Source organism: Oryzias latipes, chromosome 7 (genome assembly GCF_053564925.1).
Source record: "Oryzias latipes strain Hd-rR chromosome 7, Olatipes_Hd-rR_3.1".
Taxonomy (NCBI): Eukaryota; Metazoa; Chordata; class Actinopteri; order Beloniformes; family Adrianichthyidae; genus Oryzias; species Oryzias latipes.
This window is the reverse complement of record NC_136243.1, coordinates 24626271-24641008: the sequence shown is the minus strand read 5'-3', so window position 1 is coordinate 24641008 and position 14738 is coordinate 24626271.

The following is a 14738-nucleotide window of genomic DNA, read 5'->3' as shown; positions in this document are numbered from 1 at the left end:
TGAAAATCCATAAAATGCTTGAAAACAACTGACAATTAGCACTGATGCTGAGGGTCAGTAACATCACATTTAGACCCAGTGAAATGCTTGGAGTACCATTCCAATCATCTTATGCTCTATTTTAAAATCTTTCCCAGTGGTCTTTTAATTAAAATTATGCTGTTTGTAGCCAAAAGCAAAAAACCTGTCATTTTTTAGGACATAGTTTCTGCAGAGTGGCAGTAGTTTATCAGAAATTCACCTCTTAGTTGTGGGTGGAACGGTTTGCCTCAAGGTAAAGCTAACTGCCCCTTATAACCTCAAGCTAACATTAGCGGTGTAACAAAAATGGTGAGCAATATTGGAGTATTGGGTATCTATATCATTGAACCAAATGCCAGCTCAGACGAGGAAAATTAAGATGTTAAGAGCTCTAGTCGTTTACAAGTGGACGCATTAGAATGGAGCGGGGCAGGAAGCTTGTGGCCCGCTGACGGTATAGCACCTACGACCCCTCACAAGCTTTATCCAGCTGGAGTTGTTGTCTGCTTCTGATTCACTACTTGAATAAAGAACAACTCAGAAATGCCATTTTAGGCTGAATTTTCTTTATATATGTCCTCTATTGTCAAAAAAGAAAAGCCACAAAAACATGTTGAAACATCAATATACCATTTTCATTCCAGTGGGTCTTTAAAGTCCACTGCTCGATTAACCATAAGAATATTTTAATTCCGTGTGGGTAAAAAGTCAGGAGGACACATTTTATTAAATTTCCGAAGTAGCATTTGAAGCTGCCGTTCACTTTCACCACATTTAACAGTTATTACTTTTCCAGTCCCATTTGAGTTGAACACAATGAAAATGACAGAAAGCCATACTGTTATGTTGTACAGGGGCCAGGTATGAGCAGACGAAATGACTTGAGAAGACCTGATGAGAGCGGGATTGTGCCTGTCCGCTTGTTCCATACAGCAGCCTCCTGACAGCAAGGTGATGCATGAGGCATCAGAACAGAGATGCTGCGGTGAGTCAGCAAGCAGCTATATGGAGTCCATCAGACATCCTAATAAGTCGCTGTAGGGGGGAACAGCCTCATTGTTTCTGGCAGGGCTGCATGGCTGCTCGTCAGGTCGCCCCAGGCACCACAGATTCTACATTGGGGTCCATTAATGCAGCCAACATGCATGCAACTCTGGCTGCACAGGAATTAAGTGCACTTCCCAAAGGCTTTTAGCAGAATATGTCTCAGGGCAATATTTCTGCATGACTTTTTAAAATTAAAGGGAACAAACAGTCACAGAAAAAACAGATCTATAGCAAAATGTTACTAATGTCCAACATACAGATACATGGCTGCATTGTATTAGTGTTGTTCATTCAACTATTGTTTAGATAGAAATAATTCAGACGATAATAGAACCATGATAATTTAAATACAAACTGCCCTTTTTCATGCAATCTAATGGTTGTGAAATACTTCCTGAAACAGGAGAAAAAAAGAGTGAAAGAAAATAAAAGAGAAGGACTGTCAGTAACAAGACAAAAGATTAACAGGAAGAATTTTTTTTTCTTTGTTGTGTATTTGCTGTTCACTTGTTCTAAATATAGCTCTGTTCTCCTTTCCTCACACTCCTCCCATCACATACAGGGGGTTGGCAGTGGAGAGAAGATTGCAGAGGATTGTCAAAGTTCACTGAGTTTTGATAAATTCCCACTAGAAAGTGAATGGCATCATTCATCTTCATCTTCTACCGTTTATTCCCTTTTGGGGTCACGGGGCTGCCGGAGCCTATCCCAGCCACTTGTGGGCGTAGGCAGGGGACACCCTGGACAGGTCGTCAGTCTGTCGCAGTGAATGGCATCAGTGAACGACATATTTGAGCCGTTCACTGATGCCAGCTCATCCAGTTGAAAATGATCTCTGTGCTTCTGTGGAAACTTCCGCCAGGCCTTTTTTTCAACAGCTGGCAGCCTTTGGATTGTCTCTGCAGCAGACAAATCTGTCTTTAAGTTTCTTTTGAGTTATATTTTATGTACGTCCATCTATTCTCTGTACCCACCTACATGCTCATACAGGGTTATGGGGTTGCTAGAGCCTAACCAGCACTCAGGCGAAGCAAGGGGGCGCCCTGGATAATTTGCCAGTGCAACATAAAGCATTTTAATTACCTTAACTGATTTTAAGGTAAAAGCTTGCTCTCATCTGCAACCTTGTAAAGTGGAACTAAACTAAACATCTGTGTACAGTAGGAGCTGAGGTAGCAATACAGAGACAAGTATATCGTTTAGACCACAGAGAAATGCAACCAGAGATGGGCAGAGTGGATCAATACATGAGCCACCCAGATTGATGCTCTTTACTGTCCTTAGCAGCTCAAACCGTCCATCCTGTTACTTTACTTGCCTGTAATGTGACTTTTGTCATTCCCACATCACTTTTACTTTGACATTTTACGCCACACTCATTAAGTAGGTAATTTTTCTGACAAAAAAGAAAAAGAAAACAATGAATGTTGTTAATTTGAGAGGAGTGACATTAAATTAAAGAAGTGTTTCACTTTTAGAAAGGAAGATGAGAGGGAACAGGATGTAAGAGGTGAGCGTCTGTCATTGATCCCCTCTGTCAACTTGCTGGCTACATTGTGCAGACGTAAGCTTTCTTCTCTCCAAAGGATTCCTCAACCTGACTTCATCCAACTGCTTTGATGCACAGAGGGAAGTGTTGGAGCTGGAGCTAACCCACATAAAGTTGTAGACCTTGAATGCAGCACAGAGTTGCACAATGCTGCAGCCTTCATTTAATCAGATGTTTTCATTCCAAGCTGACCTGATTCAGACTTTAGGTTTGACTTGGGCCTAATGAAGCAGCTTAGGGAGCTGTGTGAGTTTCAGACTTATCAATATGCAATGATGACATACATATTAATGTACTCAAGTGTAACAATGGGATGCTTTCTTTTATTCTTTCTTTAATGTCTACAGGTATGAAACCTTTTTTCACAATTCCAGATTCTCTATATAGAAAAGTCAGAGATGTTCATTAACACACCAGAAGCATAAATGGAAACAATGCTGTGCACAAATACTTGACAGCACCTTCTTTCAGCAGTTTCACACATGAACTCATAGCTGGATCTAGGATCTCTGGTCCTCTCAACACTGCTGGTTCATCAAATTTAATCAAAGCCTGCACACTGATGCACTAACACACACACAAATGCATGAAAGCACCCTCATACACACAGAGCACTTTGCTCCTCACGGGACAGGCTTTTAGTGCTCTATCTCATGCAGTATTTAATTGACCCCACACAGGAAGCCTAGCGGTCCCAAATGCACTCCTTCCCCTCGACCAACAGAAAAAGCCTCCCACCCATCTTCATCTGTCTTAAAAGTGCTTCCATGCTGCTTTTCAGATCTTTTTTTTTTGTTTTTCTCGAGTGCAACTTAGATTTGTTTTTGACCGAAACCTTACTATTGAGGCAAGAATCATAGAGATATATGTATCTGAACATGGACTTGTTTCCTACTTCCACAGTGGCCAAAGCATTTTTTTTACTTAAGAAAAAAATGTATAAAACCCCAGAGATTTTGAGATGACTTCAAAAGGATCTAAATCTGTTCAGAGTGACAAATCATTTAACAATGCATGCACAAATCTGTCCTCTGAGCCTATAAAAGGGTGTGTCTGCCAATCGCAGCTAAAAGATAACATGTAAAAGAGATGTACTTACTCAGATGGAGGTAGGAGAGTACACTCCCGGTCTCTTTGCTTTCTCTTTTAGTCAGTCATGGTGTGTGCTCTCTCTTGGGTAACACTGAAGTGTGCTGTAGCATGCTTGTAAGCAGCCTTTTCTGTCTCTCCTTCCTTATACCCCCTCCTCTCTTTTTCTCCAGCACTGTCAGTACACGGCCCTTTTGTACGTCACTGAGGCTCTCTCTGCTACACACATCTTCCATCCCACCTTCAATCCTTGTCTCCCCTCGTCCCTTTCATCTCTACCTCCACTCTCCAATGGGACAATGCTTCACAAGCACATGCAGCTTCAGTCATGGCTCTATGGTGAGTAACTGAGGTGCAGCTGATGATGATAATGCATTGCTGTATGGAGGAAAAAAAGGCGTTTTAAACACAACCTAAAAAGAGATTCTGAGGTTATTTCACTGGAACATTGGAAAGTTGTCTGCTTTCTGGAGTCTTTCATTGGATTAAAATGGAAATTGAACACAAGTAACTGCAACTCATATAGACAACAAATGGAGCTAAAATATGAATAATTAGCATAAAGTGACAGAGAGACAGGCTTTTCCTCTGAATACCCAATAATGAGGACATTTTCATTCTTCCTACACCACATTTATAGACAAGACCTTTTCCAACTTTTTCTTCAAATCTTCTGAGCTGATTTGTCAGCTTTCACACTGCTGCTGAGTTGTACCAAGCCCTTGCTTGTTTGGTCTGCACCACCCACTCATTTCAAAATAATAAAAATCAAATATGGTGCAGACCAAAGAAACCTAGCATGAAAATGTCCTAATTATTTACCAGAAAAAAAACATATTTAAGATGTCAATCAAAAAAAAAGAGAGAAAATCATCCAATCAGGTTAGTACATGTATTGTTTAGATGTAATATTTTTCATAGATGAATACAGACTGAGCAGAGAAGACGTGTGCAAGTTTCATTAATTAGGCGCCATCAGCTGATGGAAAGAACTGTTAGAAAAGGAAGATGGTGATTTCTATACCTCCTCCAATTCTAGGATTATATAAATTTGCTTCATCCTGCTATTTTTTAAGCAATTAATTAAGATCATTTTGACAAACTTAATATGCAACGATTTAAACGTGTCAACTACTGTACAGTATGTACAGTATAGGTGCTGTCTATTTATGATTAAGAGTATTAATTTCATTGTTTATACGTGTATGTAGATGTGCGTGTATATGTGTTTTTTCCAGTCAATTCATGACTAATTAACCTAAGTTTGGTATAAATGTAGATTTCAGTTGTTTGTCTTCTTTAATTTTTTTTTGTTTTGATTGCTTAAAATAAACCAGTTAATAGAATCTCCAAAATACAAATGGCAAATTTCATATGTCTTAAAATGAGCTTTATTTGGAAAGTTTCTATAGTCAGAAAAAAGAAATTAAAATAGAAATACTTCAGATACCAATTTTGTGCCGATACAAAACTTTTTTAGTTTTATTGTAGAATAAACATAGCACAATTAGGGAGGGATTAACTAAATTTGTTTCTTCCCTCTCCCTTTCAAGCAAAAAACTTTAATTGATAATCATCATATTTATTCAATCTAATGTGACTTGTGTTTGTACTGTTTGCATAACGGCAAGCTCTTTAGTATAACACTGTCAAAAACATAGCATAATTTTCTCTCTTCGTTTATTTTTCTTTGTTTGCTAAACAATGTTATAATTAGTCTCTGAAAAAGGTTTGAAATTATCTGTTTTATTTTATTTTATTTTGTTATTCTATTATTTTAATGTTTGAAATAAACCAATAAAGTCTTAATCTAAAACATCAAAATGATCTCCTATTGATAATTATTTCCATAAAGTTGAAAGCTTATCTTCTGCAGATGTCTAAGAATGGATGCATCAAAGTGCAAAGAAGAAAATCTGGAAGTTTTTTCTTCTTCTAGCTGCCAAAACCAACCAAAGATCCCACAAGCAGATGAGCCTGCTTCATGTGCTACAGAGGCTTTGCAAAAGATGCAGCGTAAGCTTAACCACATCCATCTTAAAAACAAACCAGTCTGACTCCACTAAACCATGACTTGTGGTGATGAGAAAACCTCTGGCATGGCTGAGATTCATTATTCATATAAGATGTTGCAGGAAACACTGAGGCAGAGGGGAAAGAAACAGAACTAGAGCAAGATAGAGGAAACACCCCCAGAAAATTCTGCATGAGCAGAAGATGGAAATTAAATATAGATGACTGAATGAAAGTTAGAAACTTTAACTCCACTGTGCCTTGCACTGAGGAGCAGAAGAAGGAGGAGGAGAGAGATCTGCACCCAAGCATTAAGTTCAGATGTCTGTCAGTCTGTCCTGTATGAAGTATCTCTGCGGGCTAGGATGCGTCTGGTGCATTATGGATGAGGGGCTATTTTAAGGCACGGCACATGCTGCATTTTCATTTTTTGAGTGGAGGGAGATGACACCTGGCTGCTGCCAAATCCCTTCATGAGGTTTGTACAGTACTTGATGGATCCAGACATTTTGGTACAGAGTGTGTACCAGCGCAGATTTGATCCTTGTTTGAAGCGAACAAGGCAAGAGGGAGGGAGGAGGCAAGGAGACTGGGAGCCACTGAAGTGACTCAAAGTGTCACCAGGCAGCACTTCATACAAAATGCACGTCATGCAGTAATAAACCGCATATAAAGCTTACATAATATTGGCCTGATTGTTCGCTAAGCAGTTCATTTTACACAGAGGCTTTGTTAAACTTGCAAATTTATCGCTGTTTTTCCACAATTCTGATTATTTGTTCACTCTATAAACTAAGCATGACTGCGTTGGTTAAATCGTGTAAATTTACTGTAAAATGTGACAAGCTTCCAAATATGGTTTGATCTATAATTCAGTGTTTTATTGATGATTAAAAATTTCTTTGGCAACAGAAATACAAATCTGAATATTTCATTTGAAATATATAATATTAATATTGTCAGAGTGAAGGAAGTTACACTTCTGAGTGTCATCATTGACGAGGGAATTACTTGGATATCTCACATTTTTTATTTGATTTTTTTATTTGATTTGAAATGGTTTATTTCAAGCAATCAAATAAGAATAATACACAAAAATAATACAATCAGGAGTTATACATTCATAAAATGACGCATCAAACTTAGAATAATTAGAGATAGAATTAAATATTGCTTGAAAGGGAGTGGAAGGAAACAAAATTAAAAAGTCCCACCCTGTTCTACCGTAACCATTTTATTACATGATATATCATTATCCGGTTCCTAACTTTTATCAGACAGAATTAAGAATCCTTAGGTATCAATAAAGCACATGACAAAGATGAAATACTTAAATTATTATGTAAAAAATAACTATTTTAGAAATCAACATGGCAAAGCAGATCAGTTATCCAAAATACATGCAGATGATGTTATTATAAAAATCATTTATATGATTAAAAATAATACTGTATGAGTAAAATAGACATAAAACTGTTTCAAAAATCTTCATAGCAAAAATTGATCAAGTATCAAAAGTTAAAATATGTATAAATTATGTTGCATTAGGAAAAATCGTGAATCCATTTTTCAATTTTTGGAGCAAGTGAAGTTATATCATTACATATCAATCAATTTAACCATCTTTAATCATTGGTGAAGCATTTTTCCTTTATTAGTTATGAATAATAATGATTATTAATTATTCATAATGTATCAAACAAAAATAGCCAAAACAACTGAAGTTTTGCAGAAAGTTAAGTCAGTTCTAGATAACAGCACTGTATTTATTTAAAAATTCCTTGATTGTTCCATTTCTAAATAACTGTATTGAAATTGGGAGACATCCTTAAGTTCAATTTTTATTCTACAAAAAAGGGACTAAGAATTTTATTTGATTGTAATCACAGATGTGCATCTGATCCATTATCCATTAAAGTAAAAATATACAGATTTAAAGATATAGTTAATTTAAAAAATTAAATCTTAATGCTCATCAAAATTGACTAAATTGACAGAATTGACTAAATACGCTTAAAACCTTATTTTTAAATATTCTATACATTGTACTAAGTTTGAAGTTGTTTTAATTTATCTTTGCTCTACAACTTTTCAAGCTTTTCTCAAACTCAGCAACGTGGAGAATTTTTTTTCATTAAGAGATAGGAGCTAAGGAAATTATTATTAAAATAAGTCAAAATTCTCCAAACTCTTGACAGTAGAAAGACCTTTTAATTTGGGGAAGTTATGGTAAAACACAATATATGTTGACAGTTAGACTGGCTTTCATTATCATTATTTTGAAAACAAAAAAAATTGACTTATGTTCTAGGAATAAATGCTAGTTTTAGATTTTCTGAGGATTTATTAGATTAAGCCACCTTGTCCTAAGATCGTGTTCTTCTTTTGTTCACATTTTGTTCTGTAAAAAGTCACTTCCACTTATTACACTGGTATGAGTCACTCTAATCAAAATAAATTTTGTAGCAGAATTATGCGTATAGGATAATATACAAAGTTTTGTTTTTTACTTGTCTTTCTACGTAATGTATGTAAAAGGGGCAGAAAAATTAGTTTTCTTCTTTCTGTTCCCTTCCATTTCCCAGACATAAGATCTTGTGTAGAATCTCTTGTTTCTTTGTATAAAATGTAGATAAATAAATAAATATAAATAAAAATGGAAAACAGAGTGAAAGTGTTTTCTTATAGAAAAAGTTTTGACATTATGGAAGTTTGGACAAAATGGAAGAGTGAGTTGATTAATATTTCTCTAACTTATTTTTTTTCTCTTGTATAAAAATAGTACCTCAGTAAAAACACTGGAGAGATTTATAGCAGTTCAGCATGGGACTTGTACAATGACTGGATCTCCTGCGGTTTTCTACCAAACACACTGAAGCAAATGATGAACTTTTGCCAGTTGGCTGGTTGGCAGCATGGTCAAACTCCTTATTCTTGACTTTTTAGTCAGGTTCAATACAGTCCAGACCCTCTGGGTGGGAAAATGCTTGCCGAGATGCAGATGGATGTCCTGATGGTGTCTAGGACGGTGGATTAGGTCTCAAGAAAGCTGCAATTTTTAAAACTGCATCTTGTGTGTTTAATAAAAAAAGTGGTTCTCCTCTTCAGTGTATGAGAAAAATAGCTGAAACCTGAACTTAATCTTGAGAATCTCTATTACAGGCTGAAAAAATTTGCTTCAAACAAGCTGGCAAAAATGAGAGCATCTGGAAAAAACCCTTGAAAGGTTTGAGTCGCACGTTTTGTTTGATTTGGGATTTATTGCTTTGTAATTTCATCATTCTTCATCAAAATGAAATTATTTTCCCTGCTTTCACCAGCAAAGACCTAATAGATGTTAAAATATGCAAAAATTCAGCTCTTTTTGTTAATTGGAAAAATGGTTTGCATGCATCAACCTTTTTAATTTGCAGCAATTACATCATCAATTGCAACAGATTTCTTATCAGGGTGACAAATGCTGTCACCCTGAAAGAGGAGTTGCTTTAGATAGAGTATCATTTTTGCAATTAAATTCTTTGTAGATAGTGACACTTGCAGTTTTCTGCTCATAAGTGAGCGACCTTGGGAGCATTTCGGTAAGACAACTCAGGCAGGCTTTACTTAGGCCACTCCCCTAGGGCGGGTCAGTTAATCAACTCACTTGTGCAGCATCCTTTTTAAGTCCAGGTGTGTAAGTTGTTCATCCTTCTTTACTGCAGCACTGCGTTCTTTGCCCCACCCTCCTCCCCGGCTTCCACCTGTGAGCTCCGTTAGGGGTAGTTATTACCCAAAGGTTTATGGAAATTTCTCTCTCTTGGAATTGCACGGAGTTTTATGCCAAACCAAAGGAAAGTGAAATGCAAAGTTAAAGGAAAGTGAAATGCAAAGTTAAAGGAAAGTGAAATGCAAAGTTAAAGGAAAGTGAAATGCAAAGTTAAAGGAAAGTGAAATGCTTACTTGGAGGAAAGTGAAATGCTTACTTGGAGGAATGCGAAATGCTTACTCAGAGGAAAGTGAATGCTAACTAAGGAAAGTGAATGTCAAAGAATGTGAAAGCAACAAGTATGTGGAAGCAAACTAAAGATGTGAAAATAAATATTATTACTACTGCAGGAGTTGTCTGACTGAAATGCAGTTTGTCACAACATACTACACTTAACTAGAAGTGAAATGCAGCAGAAAATTTAATTAGTGTAATTGCTGAGCTCAAATTTGTTTGACAGGGCATTTCATTCATTTAATCTCAATTCCATCATTAGATGAGATTGGGATTAAAAATTCTGAATGTAGAAAAATGTAACAATTTAAATACTATTAAAAAATTGAATAAATAAATATATCTGAGTTTGAATTTTTTCAGTTGTTTCGACAACCAGTTATAGTTATTATATATTCAACTTTATATATGTTTGGACAGTTTCAATAGCTTCATTGCAATTAAAAGCGGCTTTAGCAATCTGTCAAATTGTGAAGCAAATTTTCAGGACCTTAAAGAACAGCATGAAAATATGTCATCAGAGTAAAGTTTGGTAATTGAAGGTTGTGTGTTTCTGTTTTGAGAGCCTCAGATATCTGCCAATGGGGTTAGAACAATGGTCTTACCAAAAATTAGTATTTTAAGAAAATATTTCTAGTCACTAAGAGATAATATAATTTTTTTAATTACGATTATTTTGCCATTGAAAAGAATTCTAGAAAAGAAAAGATTTTTTTATTTTACAAGACATAAGACAAGACAATTTTTCTTGAAAAAAATTTCTTTTTACTTTCTTTAGATTCCGCTTTAGCAGTGCATAACAGAAGCTTAGAAAGTACAGTCAGTTTTTACCTTGACACACTTTTGAATGAAGTAGGTCTTACATAATTTCTGCTGATAAATGTTTGCACTCCAGGAATTAATCTGGAGTGGACTTTCTTATATTTAAGTTACATATAACTGATTTTTGTGGATTTTATGAGCTGGTACCCAAGTTTGTAAAACCAAAAAATAAATACTTGAAATCAATTACAGAGTTAACCCAGAATCTATATTTTATGAAAGTTAAATTTTTTGATTGGCATCATGGAATCATTTTAATGTTTTTTCTGTATACAAAGTAGTCCCTAACATATACAGGAATGCATTACAGTATAAAGTCAATTTACAGCATATAAATAGAACAACAAAAAGTAACAAAACACCAAATGTAATCTTAAAGAATGTTTGCAAGACTGATTTCCCATCTGCCACTGTTTGAATTGATTTTTAAAAGTAAAAGTGAAAAAAAAAAACTTTTTAACTAGTGTAAACTTTTACTGAAAGATCACATAGACTACATAAAACTTACCATTTTCCTTTTCTTTAACACTATACCTGCACACAATTCACACACCTACGCTGTAATTACTTTGTAATCTATGTGAAACAATACTAACAGCAAAGTAAAAAAGGAGTCTCACATTTCATCTGTTGCCTTCAGTCAAATAGTTTTTCTTAAAAATGTTAATCAAGCACATTTAAAGTCCTGCTCCTCCGGTTCTAATTGCGGCGGACACTGACACACCAGTGCATGTCATCTTCAGAGGCCAGCACTGTCTACTTCATCTAGTTCCACGAATATGATCGTGCCATCGCAGTTTAAACCCTTCTGAATATTAAGATGGGTACAAAAGGCTAAATGAGTACAATAGGCAAAACGTTCACAAGTCTGGTTTACTGTCTGCTGTTGTTTACATTGATTTTTATAAGTAAAAACAACGAAAAACACTTTACTGAAATTGTATAGCTATACATGTAAAACTTTACCATTGTCCCCTTTTTTATCACTTAAAACTAGATAGTCATTTCTCAGTTAGCTGGTTTTAAAAGAAAAAAATAAGCAGAACACAACAAAAAAACAATGAGAGCCAACCTCATTCATCAAGAAGACGGTTGAATTTGTCTGGGATATCCGCCCTAGGCGAGGATCTCGTTCAGTGCAGACTAACTTTGCGAGATTTTAAAAGAAAAAAAATAGTTATAAACAGCAAGGAGCATCCAAAAGCCCCAGGCTCTCCCCACACAGTTTTCACAGGTTCTCCTCTTCGTGTGGATTTGGTGCTCCAGCAGCATCTACTTGGCGAAAGCTCCACCTTCTGGTTCATGATCGATGTGTGTTCACAAAGCCACGCACATGGACAGATTACAGCCTTCCTGATAAATTATGCAGGAACCGCACTTTTCTCACAGGGGCTTTCTATTTTGGAATATGAATATCATCATTATCTGCAACTTCTGTCTGGCCTGTTGAAAATGTGCCCCATAAGTCATACAGACACTCCAAAACTGCATGCCTTTTTCTTCTGTTTGGAGTCAGTTATGCTTTTGACCCAGATAAGCCTCTTTAAATGTGTTCAAAGTTATTGAAGCCCCTGAAAGCTTAGTCCAGATGATTTAATGCTGGGTGTGAAATGAATTAAATTGAGGCTTTTTTCATGCCGTCTTTTTTTTTTAGATAAGATCTGAGAAGAATAACATTTATGTGAGCAAATGAAACCTTATTAATCTATTTATCAGGTGGACATTGTTGTTCAGACAGTAGTTGGATGCAGATCTCGATTTTCATTGATTCAGCGCTTTTGTATCACCCCACCACCCTGACCCCATTCTATAAATATTCTCCTGTAACCCAGAGACGACTGACCTCTTCTGTCAGGTATATAGAATATACATTGTCTATAAACAAAGACAGTAAAATGTAATTCACACTGAACATGGCAACTACAGTTTTATTTCACAATGTCTACCATTCAAAAGAATGGGACAAATTACAGATACAGAACTAATTATTGCAGTACGAATTACTTCACAGTCCCACTTGGATCATCTTTTGATCTATTGTCAAAGCATTCCCAGAGGTCTTTCAATGAATATTAAGCTGTTTTTAGGCAAAATAAAAATACATGTGTTGTTTTCTAAGTCTGCCCTCACTTCCCCATATCCCTTTGTTTACACCCTCTCCTGCTAGCTTACAGCCCCTCACACCCCCAACCTAACATTACCGGTGCAACAAAACTGGCGAGCAATATTGAAGTTATCCAGTTTTACGGTTTTGAAACAGATGCTAGCTCGAACCAGTAAGACAAAGATGTACATGGATCTACTTGTCTGCGAGTGGTTGCATCAGAATGAAGTGGAGCGGGGAGCATGTGGCTTGTCATTGTAGGTCCTATCTACAATGACAATCATATCTACAAGCTTTTTTCAATAGCACTTTTTCGTCTGCTCCTGATTTACAATTATTTGATTAAGAAAATACTCAGAGATGCAACTTTAAGCTTCATTTTCTTTGTATATAGCCTCCACCATGAGAAAAAAGCAACAAAAAACATGTTAAAAACACAATTTTCATTGAAGTGCCACTATAAACGGAAACACGAAAGGATTAAATCTGGCACAATCCAGAAAGCATCACCAAAAAGATGAACCATGTTGTTTTATTAGAATACATTCTCTTGAATAAAATTCATGCCTACAAGCAATGATTTCAATTTCAATACAATCTATGGAAGTTACATTTAGCTCAAAATGTAATGAATTCATTGCATGAGCTGCATGGTTATGGTGTGGAAAAGACCATAGACATGAAGGACTATTTATTCCAAACTGCTGTCAGCAAACTGAATGTAAAAATATGTCTTTGTTGCATGACTGCACTTGGCAAACATAATTTGCATGTTTGTGCTGAAAGTTTATTGACTGCAACATCTCGTTCCTTTGGAGGACTGTCCTTTTCCAGGGGTGTCTGCCTTTTTAATAAAACAGTATCGAATCATATTCTGCCCGCTTAACAAGGACACGATTGCAGAGAACGTGATGGTGAATCACTGCTGCAAAATGAACCAAACCTTTTTGCAGAAAGAACAGCACAGTAGGATGCTTGAAATGTTTTATTAGCTCAATTTCTTTTATAGTTTTCTCAGTTGCTTTGGTGGATTTCTAAGATCAGAATTGGACTCGCAAAATTCAGTCTTTGTGTCATTGCGTCACTTGTACAGATAGAAAAAGCAGCTTTTTATTTCTTTAAATGAAGAGCAACTTTCTGACAGCTATAACATTAACCATGTAGACTTCTGTATGGTTTCCTTCATTATCTGTTACTTATGTCATCTTGAAACTGCATCATATTGAATCTCTGTTGATTGACCTGGGCTTTAGTACACAGTATGTCTTACATGCAAAATGTAATGCAACTTTGTTTTTTTATGCATTTTCTGATGTCCTCTGAGTGCTTTGTCCCGTCATAATATGGTTAAATTTTTCTTCCCTCCACTCCAGAATTTTCACACAATGTTTTTCAACCCACTACTGGATCTTGATGGAATTCCACTCCCGGAATTTTTTTCTCAGCCAAAAAGATAGTTCCCAAAAGAAAGTTTTAGCTGGCATGGATTAAGATTGAGAGATGATGTCAGAGTAGATGTCTACAGAAGCTGGATAAGATGCACGATATGTGATCCGAAAGATTATTTTCATGCTGCACTATGAGGCTAGATGATTCTTGGGATGTGGAAGAGAAATTTGTGGACCAACTAACAGGTCAGGATATGTTAGGCAGCACAATTCTTACAACTTTTTTTTCTGCCAATTATTTTCCCATGTTAACTTCCCTTTTTTTCTTTGTGCTATGCAGGGCTGCCTTAGCTTTTCTGCATTGCTCTGGTAATATCTGTCAGCAAATCACAATACAAACAATAAAAGTGAACATTTAAGTTTGATCTAGTTTCTTGCTATGAATCTTAACCATCCATCCATCCATCCATCCATCCATCCATCCATCCATCCATCCATCCATCCATCCATCCATCCATCCATCTATTTTCCTAACTCGCTGTATCCCTTTCAGGGTCACTGGGCTGTGTGAGCCTGTAGCGGCTACTGATGGGAGAAGGCGGGGTACCACCCTGGACAGGTCGCCAATCTGTCGCAGGCCATTACAACATCCCTCCAACACAGTTTTGTCTTTTGGATGACACATTCACTGATAAAGATGTTTCCTTTTGAGCGATGAGCTGTGGG